This window comes from Ranitomeya variabilis, chromosome 1, assembly GCF_051348905.1.
Source record: "Ranitomeya variabilis isolate aRanVar5 chromosome 1, aRanVar5.hap1, whole genome shotgun sequence".
Classification (NCBI taxonomy): domain Eukaryota; kingdom Metazoa; phylum Chordata; class Amphibia; order Anura; family Dendrobatidae; genus Ranitomeya; species Ranitomeya variabilis.
This window is the reverse complement of record NC_135232.1, coordinates 681,199,009-681,221,583: the sequence shown is the minus strand read 5'-3', so window position 1 is coordinate 681,221,583 and position 22,575 is coordinate 681,199,009. Positions and strand designations below refer to the sequence as shown.

At 43.9% G+C, this 22,575-nt stretch overlaps 1 protein-coding gene across 2 annotated transcripts in view; it reads right to left on the bottom strand.

Moving 5' to 3' along the window:
* Positions 1-22,280, bottom strand: part of PPM1A (protein phosphatase, Mg2+/Mn2+ dependent 1A) — a 63,811-nt gene extending 41,531 nt beyond the window's left edge. Inside the window, exon 1 of one of the 2 annotated variants that reach the window (XM_077265419.1) lies at positions 21,902-22,280. The gene's annotated coding sequence lies outside the window, so the exon portion shown is untranslated. Of the gene's footprint in view, positions 1-17,980; positions 18,014-21,901 lie in introns of those variants that run through there. The other variant, XM_077265428.1, reaches the window with a different exon arrangement.
* Positions 22,281-22,575: the final 295 nt, after the last annotated feature.

The window sequence follows — 22,575 nt, the reverse complement described above, 5'->3', positions numbered from 1 at the left end:
GTCATACGGGCCCACCCCACCTCGTCGGGATAGTACGTCCAATGTCAGAAAGGGGTTAAGAGAGGTTAATATTGTTTTATTTTATAGCTTGATGATTTAACTACTGTGCTTTTCATTTTAAAAACTTCGAAGGACAGGTCTACTGACGTAATTAAAAAAAAAAAAAGTTACGTTTGTTATATTTAAAAAGATGTTAAAATATTGATTTTTAATTTAGCATTAAACATATGATGATTAGGATGAGACTATTTAGAAATTCACATTTCGAAATATGAACCTACGGAGATCTCATCTTGAATCTCTGAACAAATGTTGAAAAAATGATAACAGTTTTTCCTGAAATCGTCTATCAAAATTTAGAATTTGACTACAAAAAAAAAAAAAATCAAGTCTTGTGACATATCAAATGAAAGCCTGTACAACGATTCTCTACAAAACGATGCCTCTCCCATCTCTATCCTAATTCTATCCCGAGACATAAATGTAAACTCATACAAGTCCAAAATTCAGGTTCTCCCAAAACTTTAGAAAGCTATAAAAAAATAAATAAATTGAAGATAAAAAAAATAAATAATAAAAGTTTATTTTTAATGCACTAGAGCATCACTTCAAAAAAACACCAAAGAAAATATCCTAAGATGTCAGGTAAAAAAATATTCAGATTTGGATCACTTTAATTGGAGTGACCCAAATAAAGCAAAAAACACTGCAAAAACTGCTACAAAAAAAAAAAAACAGGTTCGAGCAAGTTTTGCCTGCACAAAAAAATTTAATCTGAATAATGCAACTTGTAGCCTAACCTTTGCTAAAATATCAGGCATAATTCTAAGCAGCTTGAAATAAACTTGGCCCGTCATCTACAGTTTTATACTCTAACCTTAGATATGAAATACATCAATACAAAAAACAAGCTATAGACAGTTGTGGAGTGAGAAGACTTGTGTTTGAAGGCAGCCTGTCACCAGTTTATCACAAATGTCACATAATGGTTTCTAAAGGTGCCCCTTTTAAAATGGTCTTTTTCAACATAAAATCGTGTACACAGCCAATTACTTGTAGATTCATGAGAACAGGCATGGGGAAAAGTCATGTAGATGGTCCTGGTCTCTTCAGGAGTCATGCAGTCCTGGCATTTTTGACTTCCAGAAGCAAAGTTAGATCCAGCTCACTGTAAGACATCTTGCAAATATTCGAAGCATGGATGTCATAATGCCTAAGAGTTGGCCGTCAGCCGCAAAGCGTTGATGTCTCATTTTGTCTAGCTGTATTGTGGATTTTGTCCTCTGCCATGCACCTTGTGTGAATAAAAGCCTATTCACAGCTCAATGAGCTGGATCATTTTCATTTCAAAATTTTTGATTTGCCACTGACATGTGCAGATGGTCCACGGCAAGTACACCCAGCTTTACTGTTCACAGCTGTGTTTTCATGCTGATGTTAAAGGGCACAAGACCATTGGACCCGCCCTCCTAAGCCATCTATACATGCATACAGGTCGTAGAAAGCTGAAAATGATACCTTGATATCTACAATTCGGTGTTCTATTCCACAGACATCTTCATTTTTCTTCTTATATGTAAATGAGCCAGACATAGCTCTCCCAGAGAAACTGCCTCCAGAGCTTATGTTATACGAAAGGAGGTATTACCAGTGTGACATGTAATGGCTGCTCTCTGCTCTCCTGATTGCACTGCAGAGATGTGAGTTGCAAACAAGTTTGTAATGAGAAAGTATAGCTCTACTGTCCTGTGTGTTAGTTACACGTCTCACACCGGTAACACCTCCTCAGTTATAAGTTGTGGGGGCAGATTCTCAGGGAGATCCATGTCTCACCCATGGATCTTAATAGCTTACACCATGTTCCAAATTTTTATGCAAATGATATTTTTCTTGAATTTTCCTAAATGGTCGGTGCAAATAACAGTCAGTCTAATAAAAGTCATCACCCGTTAGAGTATACATCGAATTCTATTGAAAAAAACTCCCAATGATAACAGTATCATCTCCAAAAAGAATAAAAACTCAAAATGCACTCCAAATTATTAGGCACAGTAGAATTTCTAAACATTTGATGTTTTAAAGGGAACCTGTCACCCCCAAAATCGAAGATGAGCTAAGCCCACCAGCATCAGGGGCTTATCTACAGCATTCTGTAATGCTGTAGATAAGCCCCCGATGTATCCTGAAAGATGAGAAAAATATAGTTACTTACCGATAACGGTATTTCTCCGAGCCCATGACGGCACCACGGAGAGAGGGGATCCGCCCACCAAGGACAGGAAACCTACAGATAAAAAGTCGGTACCTCTCTCCCGCATCAGTTGTTTACAGAGCATGATGGGAACTTAGGTTAATAAAAAAATATATATATATTCGACATTACTCAAAATCTTAACAGAGATACCGCGTGACTATTTTCATGAGGACTAGCATAACTTTTACTAGTGTGCACACCCACACGTGAAGGGAGGGAATGTACGGGTGCCGTCATGGGCTCAGAGAAATACCGTTATCGTTAAGTAACTATATATTTCTCTGTCCCCCATGACGGCACCATGGAGAGATTTGCAGAGATTGTACAATAGGGAGGGACCACCGCTTCCAGAACTGTACTCCCAAAGGTAAGGTCTGAAGAAGAGGCTAGATTCAGCCGATAGTGATTAAAGAACGTAGTAGAGGGGGAAGATAGCGTAGCAACTCTACATATCTGTTCTATTAAGGCCCCGTCTTTTTCTGCCCAGGAGGCTGCCACCTCTCTTGATGAATGGGCTCTTAGTTTTTCTTCAGGATGGCCGCTTCATGCGAGGAGTATGCCAGGGTGATGGGAGTCCCTTATCCATCTTACCGGCGTGCCCTTAGAAGCTTTTTCGCCCCTCTCGAGGACTCTGAAAGCACACAAAGAGAGACCTATGCTTCCTACGCTCCCGTGTGGCCGCTAGGTACTGGATTAGGCATTTCCCCACGTCTAGTGTATGTAAGATTTCCTCTTCACTATCTTTGAGATTGGAACAAAAAAGCAGAGAGGGAGATCTCCTGAGATCTGAGAAACCGCGATGCCACTTTTGGAAGTTAGGCTGGGTCAATCTTAAGAATAACCCTATCCTCTAAGCTTTGTGTGAAGCGAGGGCTGGCTTGACAATGCCTGAATGTCACTGACCCTACAAGCTCTTATGAGAGCTACATAAAGTGATGTTTTAAGGGACAGATTCCCAGAGAAGCCTCTGACAGGGGTTCAAAAGGAGGTTTGGATAGGGATGTAAGATCCAAGTTTAAATCCCAAGGAGGAGTAAACCGAGAGGGGATGGGTCTAGACCTGGCCAACGCTTTGATGAACCTGGATATCCCCCGATTCCCAGCCAGGTCGTAATTGTACAGGGCCCTTAAAGCCAAGACTTGAACTTTTGAAGTATTTGTGGCTAGCCAACTCTTGTGCAGAAACTCTAAGACAGCCGTTATTGGAAACTCCCTCTTCTAACTTGGAACCTGAAAAGAAGTTCCTCCAGGTTTCCCCCCATGCAGTTTGGTGGTTCCTATATGGTCTTCTCCACTCCTGGAAACATTCACAATCAATATTATGGTTAATATTCTGAGGAGTTGCACCAGTGAAGTCTGGGTGACCAGACTTTTGACCATTGCCACATATTAGGGCTCAGAGTACCGTCCCCCGACCACCTGCACCATATTTCCACGAGGAGGGACTTGGAGAAGCGACATGTGCCTGTTCAGACTGGATTACCCAGTCATGCACCGCGGCGTCTGCTTGCGTCACAGGCGTGCAGTCACCCCACGCGTGCGCACTAGCCTCCGGTCCAGGACTGTGGGAAGATCAAACCAATAACAGTTAGTACATGGATAATGGCAGAGCATTAGGATGTACACACATTACTCATCCAGGAGATCACGTCTATTCCGAATCCTTAGATGTCTAAGCCCCAAGCAATGGTTGGATATTATTGAAACTAAGGAATACACAATCCGGCAGGTAATATTTCCTGACATTACCAGAGTTGGCCTTCTCATTAGAAGCGCTGAAAGGGAAACATGGATCATCACTCCTATTTTACTGATATTACACACATATACATATCCTAAAAGGCAAGCTTGTCAGTGTTATTTATATAGCCATGGAGGGAGTAGCCATACTCTATGGCTAGAGAAAAGCAGGTTTCTTCCCAACAGAGGTGCTGATTTGCCACAAGGTACCAAAGGCAGACATGCCGTCCCTGGTAACCATAATACAATAGACTTATGGGATGAGAATCTGTCTACTGGATGTTAATCAAGGAAACTAGCCTGATTGTCGTATGTGGAATTGGGAAGGATTCTTTCCTTCCACCTCTTGGTATTTTCTGCTCCCCGGACAGTAGTATGTCCTTTTATAGGTTTAGAAAACTGTTTCAAAACGGAAGAACTGGTAATTTACGAAGCCAATTCAAGCTTAGCTGTTTGGTTAAGCCCTGTTGTAAAGAATGAAGCAACAGAAGTTGGAACTGGGTACAAAACCACTAGTACTCTATAAGCCAGAGTTGGGGCCCAAGACAAAAATGTGAAGTGGTAGGCCAACGATACGATGTGCAAGGCACGCAACAAGGCATAAGTCAGAAGGTCTAATCCAGAGGCAAAAAAGGCACCAAGCCCGAAGTACTATAAAGCACAGAGGCACTGACACTAATGATACCCCCTGAGGCACAGGGGCACTGAAGCAATATGATGCAATAAGATGCCCGTAAGAACACATTTTGATGCATAGAGGCGCTATGAAGCCCTGATGAAATATGAAGCAAAAAAAGCACAATGAAGCACCATGATGCAATACAATGCATAAAGGCAATATGAAGCACTATGATGCAATACGATGCAACATGATGCATAGAGGCACTGTGAAGCACTATGATGCAACATGATGCACAGAGGCACTATGACGCCATATGATGCAGAGGCACCATGATGGAATATGAAACACTAATACAACATGATGCAGAGGCACTATGATGCAATATGACACAGAAGCACTCAATATGATGCATAGAGGCACTATGAAGCAACATGATGCACAGAGGCACTCAATATGATGCATAGAGGCACAATGATGCAATATGAAGCAGAGGTACTCAATATGATGCATAAAGGCACTATGATGCAACATGTTGCACTCAATATAATGCACAGAAGTATTATGATGCAATTTGATGTACAGCTGCACGCGCAATATAATGCAGAGGCACTATGATGCAATATGATACAGAGGCATGCAATATGATAGACACGCAATATAATGCATAGAGGCACTAGGATTCAATATGACACAGAGGCACTCAGTATGATGCAGAGGCACTATGATGCAACATGTTGCACTCAATATAACGCATAGAAGTATTATGATGCAATATGATGTACAGCGGCACGCAATATAATGCATAGAGGCACAATGATGCAGAGGCACTCAATATAATGCATAGAAGCACTATGATGCAATATGATACAGAGGCACGCAATATAATGCATAGAGCTACAGTCATGCTTGAAGATGCCAAACAGGCCCACATTTACAAGCAAAAGAGCAATTTCTCAGAGATACGGATAAGCCTTCATTCTGAATAGTACATCTCATTTGTCAGACTGACCCCACCCGAAGGAGCTAACTAATGAGCCGCAGCTGAAGGGCAGTCTTCATGGAGACAAAGTGCTCCATTAACACCATGTGTCCTCCCAAAGCATAGAGTAGTTAAGTTGCAAAGAAAAGCGAAACACCTGTTTATCGAACCAAAAAAAAAAAAAAAAAAATGAAAAACGCTTCCAAAAAGTCACTCTGAAGTTTAATCATAAGGCTCTGCGCAGACAAGATATGCATTTAACAAGTCAAATTATGAGATGTAGCCTGGACATATGGCCTTATTATAGCCTAGAGGTCCAAGGTCTAGCTGTGTATATGTGAAAACATACCTCGCACATGAGGCTCTAGCACAGCTTTGGCACAAAGGCATGAGACCATCAACAGAACATTCCACCATGCACTTACCTGTGCTGGCTGCATGCCTGCTAAAAAAAACAGGGGGAGCTGGTAACGCCGAAAGCTTATCATGAAGGGAAGCGGCGTCCCATCAGGAATGCTGCATTGCGGTCAATGATTTTCTCTCCTGCCCCATGAGATCCAGGAAACCAGCCTGTTGCCTGTCTCGTTCCGCACTTTCTACCGTGGAACGCAAGGCGACCTTATGCCTCGGCGCCCTGCTCTGACGTCAGCTCTAGTGCGACAGCCTTCTCCACCATGCATCCTCTTTGCCACCTCTCCCCACACCCTAAATGCCCGCTGCCCCAGCAGTGGCGCCTCAGGATACCACGCCAGCCGAGGCAGGGAACCCCTGCTGCCTGGATCAGTCTGGCCTGGCAACAGAAGTAGCGGTGGCTTGCCAGCCGGCGTTGGAGCAGGGTGCCTCCGCTGCAGGAGGAAGCAGCTCCACCCAGGAGCCTCATCCGCTCACTGTTCTCTGTGGCTGAAGGACGCCCCCAGGAGGGTTTCAGCCCCGGCGTTCTCTGGAGAAGATTCTGGGAGAGGCAGCATGCGGCTTTTTTTTTTTTTTTTTTTTCACGCTGCACACCGGAGGCCCCGGCTTTTGCAGCTTGCAGGCTGACGCTTCAGGAGGGAGAGTGCCACTCTCCCCACAACCACAGAGGGACCCCCCCTGGATGTTTATCGCTGCTGCAGCATCTTACCCGTGGAGGTGGCCGCGAACTCCATGCCACCTCCCCTGCACACCCTAGAGGCCCACTAGCCCCAGCGGTGGCGCTTTGGGTCACCACACCAGCCGAGGCAGGGGGACCCCCGCTGCCTGAGTTGGACTGATTGGCCCAGGATTCCAACGATGTCTTCCTGTCGGTAAGCTGTAGGTCTCCCATCAAGGACAGAAAACCAACTGATGCGGGAAAGAGGTACCGCCTTTTTATCTGTAGGTTTCCTGTCCTTGGTGGGCGGATCCCCTCACTCCGTGGTGCCATCATGGGGGACAGAGAGAGAGGTTAGATTATACTCACCCAGGGGCGGTCCCGCTGCGGTCCGGTGCCTATCTTCATAGGATGACGTCCTCCTCTTGTCTTCACGCTGCGGCTCCCGCGCACTTTGTCTGCCCTGTTGAGGGCAGAGTAAAGTACTGCAGTGTGCAGGCGCTGGGCCTCTCTGACCTTTCCCGGCGCACTGCAGTACTTTGCTCTGCCCTCAACAGGGAAGACAAAGTATGCCTGCGCCGCAGCGTGAAGACAAGAGGACATCATCATAAGAAGACGGGAGGCCCCGAACAGGACCGCAACGCCCATCGGACCGGACCACCCAGGTGAGTATAATCTAACCTCTTTCTCATCTTTCAGGATACATCAGGGGCTTATCTACAGCATTACAGAATGCTGCAGATAAGCCCCTGATGCAGGTGGGCTTAAGCTCATCTTCGATTTTGGGGGTGACAGGTTCCCTTTAAAGAACTGAAAATGCTCATTTGTGGAATTTGCAGCATTAGGAGGTCACATTCACTGAACAAAAAAAGCTATTTAACTCCAAAACATCCTAACAGGCCAAGTTACATGTTAACATAGGAACCCTTCTTTGATATCACCTTCAGAATTCTTGCATCCATTGAGCTTGTGAGTTTTTGGAGAGTTTCTGCTTGTATTTCTTTGCATGAAGTCAGAATAGCCACCCAGAGCTGCTGTTTGATGTGAACTGCCTCCCACCCTCATAGATCTTTTGCTTGATGATACTCCAAAGGTTCTCTATAGGGTTGAGGTCAGGGGAAGATGGTGGCCACACCATGATATCTCCTTTTATGCCCATAGCAGCCAATGACTCAGAGGTATTCTTTGCAGCATGAGATGGTGCATTGTCATGCATGAAGATGATTTTGCTCCTGAAGGCACCTTTCTGCTTTTTATACCATGGAAGAAAGTTGTCAGCAAACTTAAAGGGCCCTACCAGCTGTTTCCCCATGATTCTGGCCCAAAACATGACTCGCAGCCTTGTTGGGACATGGTGGCCATCCACCACCCATCCACTACTCCATCCATCTGGACCATCCAGGGTTGCTCGACACTCATCAGTAAACAAGACTGAAAATTAGTCTTCATGTACAGTATGTCTGGGCCCACTGCAACCGTTTCTGCTTGTGAACACTGTTTAGGGGTGGCCGAATAGTAGGTTTATGCACCACAGCAAGCCTTTGAAGGATCCTACACCTTGAGATTCGAGGGACTCCAGAGGCACCAGCAGCTTCAAATATCTGTTTGCTGGTTTGTAATGGTATTTTGGCAGCTGCGCTCTTAATTCAATGAATTTGTCTGGCAGAAACCTTCCTCATTATGCCTTTACCAGCATAAACTCTGTCTGTGTTCTGTTTCAGTCACAAATCTCTTCACAGTATGATGATCACTCTTTAGATATTTCACGAAAACTTATGTTTTCATACCTTGTCCAAGGCATTGCACTATGTTTCAACAGCAGAGAGATCCTTTTTATTTCCCATATTGCTTGAAACCTGTGGCCTGCTTAATAATGTGGAACAATTTTTAAGTAGTTTTCCTTTAATTAGGATCACCTGGAAAACTAATTATCATGTGTTTAAGATTGATTTCAGTGACCCATTGAGCCCTGAGACAATACCATCCACGAGTTTATTTGAAAAACAAAAACAATCAAATCTTTATGACACTTAAATCCAATTTGCATAATAATTTGGAACATGAAGTATTTACATATTAAGAAAATTTGGATTTTTTTGGCATTAGATCACATGTACCAAGGTGTCATTTATTCAGCTTCCAATGACCATACAGATGACTTAAGCTATGTGCACACGTATAATGGTCCTCTGCGGATTTTTCCGCAGCGGAATTGATAAATCTGCAGGGCAAAAACGCTGCGTTTTTGCTGCAGATTTATCGCGGATTTCACTGCGGTTTTACACCTGCGGTTTTCAATTGGAGCAGGTGTAAAGCCGCTGCGGAATCCGCAGAAAGAAGTGACAAGCTGCGGAATGTAAACCGCTGCGTTTCCGCTCGTTTTTTTCCGCAGCATGGGCACAGCGTTTTCTGTTTCCCATAGGAAACAATGTAATGTAAACTCATGGGAAACTGCTGCGGAAACGCTGCAGATCCGCAGCAAAATCCGCAGTGTGTGCACATAGCCTTAGGAGGGTCGATCCTACTGACAGATTCCTTTCAATGGCATGCATAATAATAAGGAATGAATGGAGAGGTGGTCAAGCATGCACACTACTGATAAAAGTCCCCCCTCTGTCCCACACTGAAAGTTTGTTATTAAAAACTTTTGGAGAATTCAACTTCATAAACTTATTTGTATTTTATAAATGTTAATTTTAATTCTATTAGGGGGATTATTTTTATATACATAAACACCACATTATGCAGGGCCTGTATCAGCAGTTTGTCTGCCTCATATGATAGATTATAACTTAAACCCCAAATAAAATTACAAGCGTTAATTTTCCTATTGCTACTTTGAACCCCACGCAACTTATTGGAAACAGGCAGGTTGGTTTACAAACCATTACATCTTTTAATACAATTGGAAACGTGAGACTAAATGTACTATAAAACCTTGGTAACCAACACACTGGCTCAAATCGACAGTCAACGTTCTATTTTTTAATGTGTTTCAATACAATGTTTCAGCATCTGTATCATAATGGTATGTTCACACAAAGCAGATGCAAATCTGGACAGGGAATCCACACAAGTGGTCATGCCATGGCAGCATGGTGGCGCAGTGGTTAGCACTGCAGCCTTGCAGCGCTGGAGTCCTGGGTTCAAACCCCACCAAGGACAACATCTGCAAAGAGTTTGTATGTTCTCTCCGTGTTTGCGTCGGTTTCCTCCGGGCACTCCGGTTTCCTCCCACATTCAAAAAGACATACTGATAGGGAATGTAGATTGTGAACCCCATCAGGGACAGTGATGATAATGTGTGCAAACTGTAAAGCGCTGCGGAATATGTTAGCGCTATATAAAAATAATAAAGATTATTATTATTATTATTATTATTATGCCACAAACGTTTAGAGTAGTGGCAAAGTACAGATTTTATATCTCATCTCCACACTTCCAAAATTAACTGAAAAACTGGAATGAGTTGTGGATTTCACATTTGCAGCATGTAAATTTTGTAATTCAGATTTAGAGCAAACGGTGACATTTGTGGAAAATGCACAAGCAAATATGCATATAATACATGCAAATTTTTCCCAGATCGGGAAAATAATCTGTCACACGTTGACGTTTCTAAGGACTTCCCGATTCAAAATCAGTCCTCCTTGCCAATAGCATAGGTGAAAAAACAGCACCCTAAACTATTGTATAGATATAGCAAGTTAAGTTTGCAAGGGAACACATTATTAATGCACACTATTTAATCTAAAAAGCAGCCTGTATTCTGTCAGTCTTCCCAGCCTACCAAACAATAGGAATTCATACTGTTCCACTGCCTGGAATTTCAATATTTTATAATAGGGAGTTACTGCTTATGCAATTCCCCAGAGGGGAATGTAACCAAATTCAATATGCTTTTGACAACACTAAGTACAGATCAACTGATTGTCCCGGATTTGCCCCTGGGATATTAACGTAGTATTTGCAGTAAAAAGTCAAATGAATAGGCAACCATGTAATAACATGAGCTTGTGCCTCTCACTGCAGCAGTTCTACCCTCTGGCTAACAAAGGGATGTCCATAGCAGGACACTAATAGGATTATCTACAAATCTTATTCAGAAATTACAGGAGCGAATGGCCAGTTGCCTGCGCACTGCAGTACTTTGCTCTGTCCTCAACAGGGCAGACAAAGTACGCCTGCACCGGAGCCGCAGCATAAAGACAAGAAGAGGACGTCATTGTAAGAAGATGGGAGGCCCCGGACCGGGACGCGACGTCCATTGGACCGGACCGCAGCGGGACCGCCCCTGGGTGAGTATAATCTAACCTCTTTTTCTCATCTTTCAGGATACATCAGAGGCTTAGCTACAGCATTACAGAATGCTGTAGATAAGCCCCTGATGCTGGTGGGCTAAAGGTACCGTTACACTAAACGACTTACCAACGATCACGACCAGCGATGCGATCGTTGGTAAGTCGTTGTGTGGTCGCTGGGGAGCTGTCACACAGACAGCTCTCTCCAGCGACCAACGATCAGGGGAACGACTTCGGCATCGTTGAAACTGTCTTCAACGATGCCAAAGTCCCCCTGCAGCACCCGGGTAACCATCGGGTTACTAAGTGCAGGGCCGCGCTTAGTAACCCGATATTTACCCTGGTTACCATTGTAAAAGTAAAAAAAAAACAAAAAAAAAAACACAAACAAAAAACACTACATACTCACCTTCTGATGTCTGTCACGTCCCCCGCCGGCGGCTTCCCTGCACTGAATGTCAGCGCCGGCCGGCCGTAAAGCAGAGCACAGCGGTGACGTCACCGCTGTGCTCTGCTTTACGGCCGGCGCTGACACGTTCAGTGCACGGAAGCCGCCGGCGGGGGACGTGACAGACATCAGAAGGTGAGTATGTAGTGTTTTTTCTTTACTTTTACAATGGTAACCAGGGTAAATATTGGGTTACTAAGCGCGGCCCTGCGCTTAGTAACCCGATATTTACCCTAGTTACAAGTGAACACATCGCTGGATCGGAGTCACACACACCGATCCAGCGATGACAGCGGGTGATCAGCGACGAAATAAAGTTCTGGACTTCTAGCTCCGACCAGCGATATCACAGCGGGATCCAGATCGCTGCTGCGTGTCAAACACAACGAGATCGCTATCCAGGACGCTGCAACGTCACGGATCGTCGTCGTTCTCGCTGCAAAGTCGCTTAGTGTGAAGGTACCTTTAGCTCATCTTCAATTTTGGGGGTGACAGGTTCCCTTTAAGAGATGTATGGCTGAATGTGAGTGCAGCGATGTGTCACTTACTGGGCTGCTAGCTGTAGTGTTACTTGCTGCCTCTATATCATGCGGCTCTTAGATGGAGTGGCAAAAACTTGATGACAGTTCCCCTTTAATAAATTTGGCACAATTAATTCATGCAATTTTCTTTTTTGAAAGTGTATAAAATGACACTTAAATCTGTTTCATTAAGAAGCTAGTACAGCTGAATCTTCCTAAAAAGTAAATAAAGTTGTCGCCTTTAACAGAAGCAGTTAAGGGTACTTTTTCCTCAGCGCCACTTTTTAACGGCGCTGAGAAATAAGGGTATTGTGCCCACCCCAGAGTCAGAATATCTCAGGGGTAGCCGACACCCTGAATAACATGATCAGGGCTGGTTTTTACAGTCTCATCATGTGATCGCCGTTATTCACCAAATAGCAGTGTTCAAAAAAAAAAAAGAAGTCAGATTTAAAATTAATTTTGCTCTCCTCTGACATGATCTAGCATATCAGATGAGCGAAATAGGGTTCCTTTTGATCACTGTGCTAGACCCCATCATAGTGATCAAAATAAAAAAAAATAGTAAATTCAAATCCTTCTTTGTCACCCTTCATTAGGGGAAAAAAAAAAAAATTATATATATATATATATATATATATATATATATATATATATATATATATATATATATATATATATATATATATATATATATAAAGCATCGGGTGCTACTGCTAGGGTGTGTACGGAGTATCGCGGATCCCTGCGTGTTTTTTTTGGGTGTCTGACAAAACATGCAGGACAGGGACTCAAGCACCCGTGCTATTTGGGGCATACCCGAGCAATCGATGCAAACTGGAGTAGTCAGCACTTGAACTCAACACTAATGACGACCTTTTCAATATGACAACCTAATGTTATAAAATTCTGTGTCATACCTGTGGATTCAAAATGCTCACTATACTCCTGGATAAAATCCTTGAGGGGTGTGGGTTTCCACAATGGGGACACTTGTGGGGGGGTTTCCACTGTTCAGGCACATCAGGGGCTCTAAAACTGCAACATGGCATCCGCTCTCAATTCAAGACAAATTTGCGATTAAAAAGTCAAACCGTGCTCCTTCCCTTTCAAGCCCTGCCGTGTGCACAAACAGTGGATTTCCCCCTCATACGGGTATCTGCGTACTCAGGAGAAATTGCACAACAAATTTTGTGATCCATTTTCTCTTGTTACGCTTGTAAATATAAGAGTTTGGGTCTAAAGTACATTTTTTGTGAAAAGGAAAATGTTAATTATTTTCTTCCACATTGCTTCAGTTCTTGTGAAGCACCTGAGAATTAAACCTCTTAAATGTGGGTTTGAGCACTTTGAGGAATGCAGATTTTATAATATCATTTTTGGGTACTTGCTGTCATACAGACCCCTCAAAATCACTTCAAAAACGATGTGGTACCTCAGAAAAAAAATATGGTTTTGTAAATTTTGTCGGAAAAATGAGAAAATCGCTCTACACACTTTCCAAAATAATGCTACTGTAAAGTAGACATGTAGGAAATTATATTTATGATCTATTTTGTATGACATGACTGATTTAAAAATGCACAAAAATTAAGTTTGAAAATAGCAAAATTTGCCAAATTTCCATTATTTTTTCATAAACATGCCGTATCAAAGAAATTTTACCACCATCATGAAGCACAATATGTCACGAAAAAACAAAGAATCAGTGGGGTCCGTTGAAGCGTTCCAGACGTATTACCACAAAGTGATACTGGTCAGAATTGTAAAAACTGGCTTGGTCACTAAGGGGTTTAAAAAAAAATAAACACTTTACTCAAACTGGGACAGGGATATTCTGAAAGAACAGTTATTTTAAGGTTGTCATTTAGAGGCTGCAACCATCATGTTTGTGAAAACTGTACTCGTATGCTGAGCAGCATGAACACAAACCAAGACCAGGTTCACACGAGTGATTATATATAGTGCTTCAGCCTTAAAATTCTGCCCCCTCCCAGCATGTCATTTGTGTGCAAACCTTTTTTTGCACCAGCTATTAAAAAGAACACATACAGTTTGACGTTAAAGAATTGCAAAGCATCTGTAAGAAAAATCAGATACTATACCTATGAAATAGGTGTTTTTTTTCCTCCTTTAAACACCCATAGACTTGAATGGGTGAGTAATCCAATTTACCAAGGAAAATATTAGGCTCGTTCAGTGAAAAGAAAAAGCGCTGGTCTGCACTGCTCCTTTGAATAAGCATTGGTCCCAGTTTTTGTTTTTTTGTATGGGCTTGTTTTTACTTTTGCAATTGATTGGGGGGGGAAAGATCAGCTAGGTTAAAGGGAGTCTGTCACTCCCAAAACTCAAACTCAACCATTTATATATTCTTATAGGGGTCTTACACCTTATTAAAAAAAACCTTATAAAAATCTTGTACATTTTAACTTATCTAGTTTTATATATGAAAAATTATTAGATATGCCATTAAGAGGTTCTTGGTGAGCAGTTCCATCCAACTCAGCATTACTAAAGACCTCTCCTTCTGACTGACTCATATTGGAGCACTGCCTGTATTGAATCTTAGGGTACTGTCACACATTGAAATTTCGATCGCTACGACGGCACGATTCGTGACGTCGCAGCGTCGTACTATTATCGCTCCAGCGTCGTAGACTGCTGTCACACGTTGCAATCACGGCGCTGGAGCGATGCCGAAGTCCCCGGGTAACCAGGGTAAACATCGGGTTGCTAAGCGCAGGGCCGCGCTTAGTAACCCGATGTTTACCCTGGTTACCAGCGTAAACGTAAAAAAAAAAAAAACAGTACATACTCACATGCCGGTGTCTGTCCCTCGGCGCTGTGCTTCTCTGCACTGTGTAAGCACAGCGGCCGGAAAGCACAGCGGTGACGTCACCGCTGTGCTCGCTTTCCGGCTCTGGTGCTTACACAGTGCAGAGAAGCTTTCGCCGAGGGACAGACACCGGCATGTGAGTATGTACTGTTTGTTTTTTTTACGTTTACGCTGGTAACCACAGTAAACATCGGGTTACTAAGCGCGGCCCTGCGCTTAGTTACCCGATGTTTACCCTGGTTACCAGCGAACACATCGCTGGATCGCTGTCACACACAACGATCCAGCGATGACAGCGGGTGATCAAGCGACGAAAGAAAGTTCCAAACGATCTGCTACGACGTACGATTCTCAGCAGGGTGTCTGATCGCAGTAGCGTGTCAGACACAGCGATATCGTAACGATATCGCTAGAACGTCACGAATCGTACCGTCGTAGCGATCGAAATTTCAATGTGTGACAGTACCCTTAGTCCCTGCACACACGTTGACGCTGCAGGCGTAGAGTGGTCACAGAGACGGACTATGCAGGTGTGTTTCCATATCCCCATCATCTGTAGTGGCCGCTCGCTGCACGGAGGATCATACAGAAGCAGACTGGTCAATGCCGACAGAAGAGGGATGAGCGCATGATTACACTGTGCACCAGCACTTGCTGGGCTCCTACATTGTAGTACGCATGCGCTCTCATCTCCCCTTCCGTCAGTATTGACCACCCACCACTATGTGATCCTGTGTGCAGTGAGCGGCCTCTTCAGATAAAAGAGGGGAGATAGGAATGCACTTACACACACCAACACAGAGCTCAGCCTTTGTAGTATGCGCATGCGCAGGGACTAGGTTTTGATTCATTTAATTACTCCAAAGACCTGCCCATCAACATATAGGAAGTTATAGAGGACTAATCGAGGAGGCGCAATTGTCCAATGAGCCCTTTAACATGTCAAGTGTGCACCTAGGACCCCTTTATTTACATATTCAATAAAACATTTATGTAAAAAAAAATAACAAAGCTACATTACACTGGTGTGATTTTAATAGAAGTTGAATCCTGTATATGAATGCATAAATGGTTTTATTTGCGTTTTGGGAGTAAAACTCCTTTTAGATGTCAACATCACATTTCATACAAGAGAATCGGCCCGATTATGCAAATCACATTTATTTATTCAAGAGTTTGATCATAGTGTGCTCAGATTCTCTCAGATGAAAAGAGAAAAAAAGTCTCCATTTTCTCCAGTCAGAGGAAATCAGACAGAGTTTAGTCCGATGGTTTCCAAAGACTCATTGACTTGCATGATTGTGTGATCTGAAGCTCAGATCAAACTCTGGCATGCTGTGACTTTTTTCTTCAGACTGGATCTGTGAGGGGAAGAAAATCTAATAATATTATTATTGTAGAATAAGGTAAAAATAACTGAAAATAAGGTAGTCTGCACAAGCCCAAAAAGTAAATAAATTGCAAAAGGGTCCAACTAGTGGAACATCCAGCGATCAACAGAACAAGTTTCTCAATTATTCAGTTCATTCTCTATCGAACTGCCGGAAAAGGTTGTGCTCTAGACTTTGCCATTTCCAGCAATGGCACAGAGAATGAATATAGCGACGTCAAACATGTGTAACCACTGCTACATCCCAACAGGCCATTTGAAAGTCCCGTTTTCAGGCTAATGGTGAAAGTCCCAGGTGACTGACCCATAGTTTCCCTAATAGGTGGTAACTTTTAAAGGGGTGACCTGGCACCATTCACTTTCGCACTGGGAGGCAAGCAGGGCTCTTAAGATCCTGTCTGCTGGTTAAAGTGAGAAAAGTTTTGTGCTCCAATTCATTACATACCTGTAGACATGACTGACCAATGCGGAAGTGGAGATGGGACATGCGGTCAAAGATTGCTGTATACCAATATTACATCACAGCATAATACAAGTGAATGGAGTCACATTGCAACATTGTGACCTGCAGGGTGTCATGAGAAGCAAATCACCAAGAGTCAGCGCCAGATGGATTTTTTGTGATTAGCTTGTCGCGGTACCTTGTGGTTCACAATGACACCCAATTCACATGCATTATTCTGAAATGTAGCAGCAGCATATGGTGATCTTTGGTCGTGTAATAGCAAAAGTCATAACTATCGGTCAAAAGAGGCCTCGGCTGATTGAGATGGCCGTTGATCAAACAGTCGTTTAGCAAAGCGCTCCTGTGTTCTCTGAGGGTACCGTCACACATTGAAATTTTCATCGCTGCGACGGCACGATTCGTGACGTCGCAGCGTCGTATAATCATCGCTCCAGCGTCGTAGACTGCGGTCACACGTTGCAATCACGGCGCTGGAGCGATGCCGAAGTCCCCGGGTAACCAGGGTAAACATCGGGTAACTAAGCGCAGGGCCGCACTTAGTAACCCGATGTTTACCCTGGTTACCAGCGTAAATGTAAAAAAACAAACAGTACATACTCACCCGTCGGTGTCCTTCAGGTCCCTTGCCGTCTGCTTCCTGCTCTGAGTGCAGCCGTACAGTGAGAGCAGAGCGCAGCACCGCTGTGATCTGCTCTCACTTTCCGGCCGCCACTCAGAGCAGGAAGCAGACGGCAAGGGACCTGAAGGACACCGACGGGTGAGTATGTACGGTTTGTTTTTTTACGTTTACGCTTGTAACCAGGGTAAACATCGGGTTACTAAGCGCGGCCCTGCGCTTAGTTACCCGATGTTTACCCTGGTTACAAGCGAAGACATCGCTGGATCGCTGTCACACACAACGATCCAGCGATGTCAGCGGGTGATCAAGCGACGAAAGAAAGTTCCAAACGATCTGCTACGACGTACGAATCTCAGCAGGGTGTCTGATCGCAGTAGCGTGTCAGACACAGCGATATCGTAACGATATCGCTAGAACGTCACGAATCGTAACGTCGTAGCGATGGAAATTTCAATGTGTGACGGTACCCTTAGAACATCTCCCTTAATTAGCTGTTTGGGGCCTCCCATACACAGACTGTTGGCAAAGCTCATTTTTCATGCCAATCTTCAGGGGGCGGAATGGAGTGTGAGGCGCCTGATTCATAAATCAACGATATGCGGAGAGACATGGGTCTCAAGACAAGCCACGCCCCACCAACTTTGTCGGAGCTGTGCCAAAACGCCAATGATTAAAGCTTTACACCAGTTTTCTGGTGTAAAAGCTTTGTTAAATCAGGACCTCAGTGTGAACATACCCCTAGGAGTCATATCCACTTCAGTTTTTGAAAAATTCCTAGTGGAAAAAAAGAAGAAAAAAAAAAAAATCAAACTGAACATGTGATTAACAGTGGATCAACACTGAAATAAATTACTAGTTATTCCAACTGTTTGCAAAGTAACTTAAGAATTTTTTTTATGACATCGCTCCAAAAAAATTAATATGAACATAGCCCAATACTACATCATTTGAACCTCCAGGACACAGTCAGTAACATGTAGTCTGGTAACCAGACGCTAAATAAATGCAGCATTACATATGCAAAATTTTAACTGCACAATTATTTTGGCACCAACCATTTCATACACATTTATCAATTAAATGCACCATTAAGAGCAGATCTTTGCACTACACTTTTCTAATGTGTCTACAAAAAGAGGTAGGGTCCACCTTTTGTATTTAAGCCTGCTTTTTGATAAGAGCCAAATCCTTTTAAATTTGCCTTTTTTGCGACGTTTGCTTTGCATTCGCCTGTTTTTGTTTTGTTTTATACTTCACCATTGTGAGTAGTTTGTTTTCCAGATGCGTGAGACTGATTCATCAATTGCGACTTCAAAGTTGCACACAATTTTGTGAAAATGTATTCAAGTCTCTAGCCAATGTGTTTTGTTTGTTTTATACAAATCAGATTTTTGCACAAATGTTAGAGTTGCATGTGACTATCTGTTCTAAGGGGAAAAAAGGGGAGGGAGGGGTTAAACAAAAGCTAAATTTTTGATTTTGCACAAAATTAACCACATGCACCATTTTGAAAAATGTTATGCCAAAAAAAAAAAGAAATCACAAATAGTGAATCGGGCCTCTTTATATTTTAGGCTAGGGATACACTGCAACTTTTTTGCAGTGCTACCAATTCTGACTATTTAGCCACAACTGATATCCACACAAATACAGCGAGTTGTATGTAACTAGGCGGACAGCAGCCGCTGCTTAAAAGGGGTTGTCCCAGGAACAAAGTTCATTTTAATCAATAGATATTGGAATGATTTCCACAATTGGATGTGTTTTTTTAAAAAAAAAGTGTTCCTATGCTGAAATAATCTTATACATGTGCGCCCTGTAATGTACTGTGAAATGAAAAAAAAAAAAAAAAAAGAAAGGAGCCCAATGTAGATTATCTACGCTGCTGGTAGGCAATGAAGTTCCAAATGGAAGTATAATAAAGGATTTTTTATTTCAGGTTCTTCAGTCAACACATTTCAAAGTCATTCCAGTCTACTTCCTCAGGACACAAACAGTTTATCAAATGTATATACGGTTTGTACCCTGAGGAAGAAGACTGGAATGACTTTGAAATGCATTGACTGGAAAACCTGAAATGAAATATCCTTTATTATACTTCCATTTGGATCTTCATTGCCTACCAGCAGGGCTGAAACCACTTTTGGCTCCTCCCCCCACCCCTTCTGGTTGGAAGACCAGTGGATCTGCAGCCACTGTTTTCATGCATATTCATGGTTGTGTGTCACACAAGCTTATCAGGTTAGCAGAATTTTAATTGACAATTGTTATTCTTAGAAGACCCCATTTGTGCTTTTTTCTAGCTCCTAGTTTCTACTTTATGTACTGTGTAATGTCTGTGTCTGACCATGCAGAAACGTGGTGTGATCAAACCACAGCTCCTCGGCAGGGGAGGAAGCAAAGAGTATTCAATCAATACAGCACGGGATCACAAAAAATTCTTTGTTTTAGGTAAAATATATTTTAAAAACATGCAGGGAAATGCTTTATCTCACAAAAAAAATAACCAGATGAGATCCCGTGATGTCCTGTCGGTATCCTCTTTTGCATCCCCGACTGTCCAAGAGCTGTGGTATGATCAGACCATGTTCCTGCTTGGTTAAAACACAGACATTACACAGTACAACAGCATGGGCACATGTATCAGATTCTCAGCAGAGGAACTTTTTTTTTTTTTTTTAAACACCCAATAACGTATTATTATTCCGAGACGTAGTGATTAAAATCAAATTTTAAAATTAACTATGTTTGCAGGAAAACCCTTTTAATAGTGAAACAATTGGTAGGCTACGTCCCCACGGTCAGTAATCGGCAGCGCTTTGGACGCAGCACATGTCCACTCCGTCTGAAGCGCTGCTAGCTTTTAAACGCAGGTGATTCCACATCTGTGCATTGAACCGTGCGGAATCACAGCACACAATACATTGTACGGGTGATATTCATCTTGCCATTCATAAATTGACATGCTGTGGTCTGGAAAGACGTGCTGCATGTGCGTCTCTGCGGGTGAGCTGTGGGCATCGGTGCACGCATAGTGGGCATGGGTTTTCTTGAAATCCCATCAACTATGCTGTAACATCTGGCCCCTGAAGGTTGGACACTGCAGATGTATGCAGCGTCCAACCCGCATTTACTGACCGTGGGAACAGTGTAGCCCACGACTTTGTGTCAGGCCGATTTCACACATCAGTGGCTCCGGTATGTGTGGTGACAGTGTCCTCACGTACCGGAGGCACTGACACACGTAGACACATTAAAATGAATGTGTCTCTGCAGATGTCAGTGTTTTCACAGACCGTGTGTCTGTGTGCAAAACACGGAGACATGTCAGTGCTCGTGGGAGCGCACGGATCACAAGGACCCATTAAAGTCAATGGGTGCGTGTAAACACGTACGGCACACAGATGCCATCCGTGTGCGTTTTTTAATTCATAGGGTTAAAATGGAAAAAAAGGTTTAAAAAAATGGACACGGACAGCACACGGACACCTCCGGGACCGTTTCTTCACGTACCGGAAAAATCTGGACGTATGAGACTGGCCTCAATAAGTCTTCCAGCTAAAGTAACAGTGGGCGCGCGCACACACACACGATGATGACTTTCTTCTGTGGGGGGGGGGGGGGGGGGAGAACTCACTATTTTTTCTTTACCGATTGTTTTTTCTGTCTGGAAAAAAAAAAACACTGCAAGATAATGAATTTTTTGCATGGAGAGGGCAAAAAAAAAAAAGTATGGTAAACTTTCATTTTAGTAGGGAAATAAATAGTTGACTGCACATATTTTTTGGGAACCCACCCAGCCAAAAGAAGTAGTCAATCTTTTTTTTCCTACAGAAAAAAAACAAAACAAAAAAAAAACAACAATACAACAAACCTGAAAAACAATTTAAACGAAAACCCTGACTACATCTATGGATATGCCGCCATATACTTTTTTTTTCGTTTACATTTCAGGTATATTAGTTAACTTTATAAATTAGAGTTGGTCACAGTACCTTGTCCATGAGCCCCTTTGGTAGCCTGTGACCACTGGACGGGAGCCCAGAGAATTTCTTACAGGCCGGCTACAGTTGCTCTCTATTGGGTTCAGGGTGACGCAGCGCCAGCTAATTATGCTGTCACGACCACCGTCCGATGGCCACAAATTACTGAGTCCAACAAATTGATTCACATCAACTTTGCTAGAAAACTGAACAAAAGATATATATTTTATGAGGCAATATTGCCATGCCCAGCTGATGGTTGTGCTCCTCGGTGCAGGCATGGAGGCAGCCTGTACCCTGCCACCCCTGCTGGCCTGTACTCTGCTCACAGGTCACTACAGGTGGGCATCTGCTGTCAGGTGTCACAACGGAGCGGCTCATGTTAGGCAATTCCCTAATACAGGGGGAATGTGACAGGAGGGGGCGTAGAGATGAAGGCAGAGGGCGGCGGAGAGGGGTTAATCCGCCTGACATGTCCCGGCTCGGATCACAGCGCCGCTCCCGCCGGTGGCGCAGTGGGATTTGCACTCGCTCGCTATCCGCCTACTGCTGAGAGGCTCGGGCCCAGCTCAGCGCTCAGAGCGGAGGCCGCGGCCTGCGCCTCTCCGTGCAGCCTCCCTCTCGCCTTCCCTCCCTCCCCCGCTTGTTGTTGCGCAGTCGGAAATAAGACTCACCTGCCGGAGGAGAAGAAGAAGCCGCAGCAGCGGTGCCGGAGAGCAGAGGCGGCCGCCTCTCAGGCGGTGGTGGTGATGAGCAGCAGCGTCTTTCGGCCTCGAACAGACGGTCTCGTCATTCCCCTTCCCCCCAACCCCCACGGGGGACACGAAAGGAGCAGCGCACAGGCAGCGGCGACTGAAGGAGAGGGAGAAGGGTTTATGAATGAGATGTCACGGAGGGGGGAGAATGCCGGGCGGCCGGGGAGAGTCAGCCTGGGACTGAGCTCGTAACACCCCCCTCTCGCTCTCCCTCTGTCACACAGTCCTGTGCGCGCGCAACGCGAGCGAGCATCCGCGGCCGCGAGCGCTCCCGGCTACGTCATCGGCCTCTTTTTTTTTCCCGCCCATTCCTGGTCTAGGGGCCCGGATGTAGCACTGAGCGCGGGCCTGAGGCCGATGACGTCATTGCGTCGCTATAATAATGTGTCATGGAGCTGAGATGTGTTCAGATGAGAGAGCTCCTGTCATGTCTGACACTCATGTCTGACAGGAAGGGACAAACTGCAAGGAGTTGTAGTTTCACCTCAAGATTATCAGATCCTGGAATGGAAAGCTTTCACTGAAATAAATACCAAATCCTGTTAGCATGAGGCAATGCCGGACTTATCATAAACTGTGCAGTCATTCAGCGA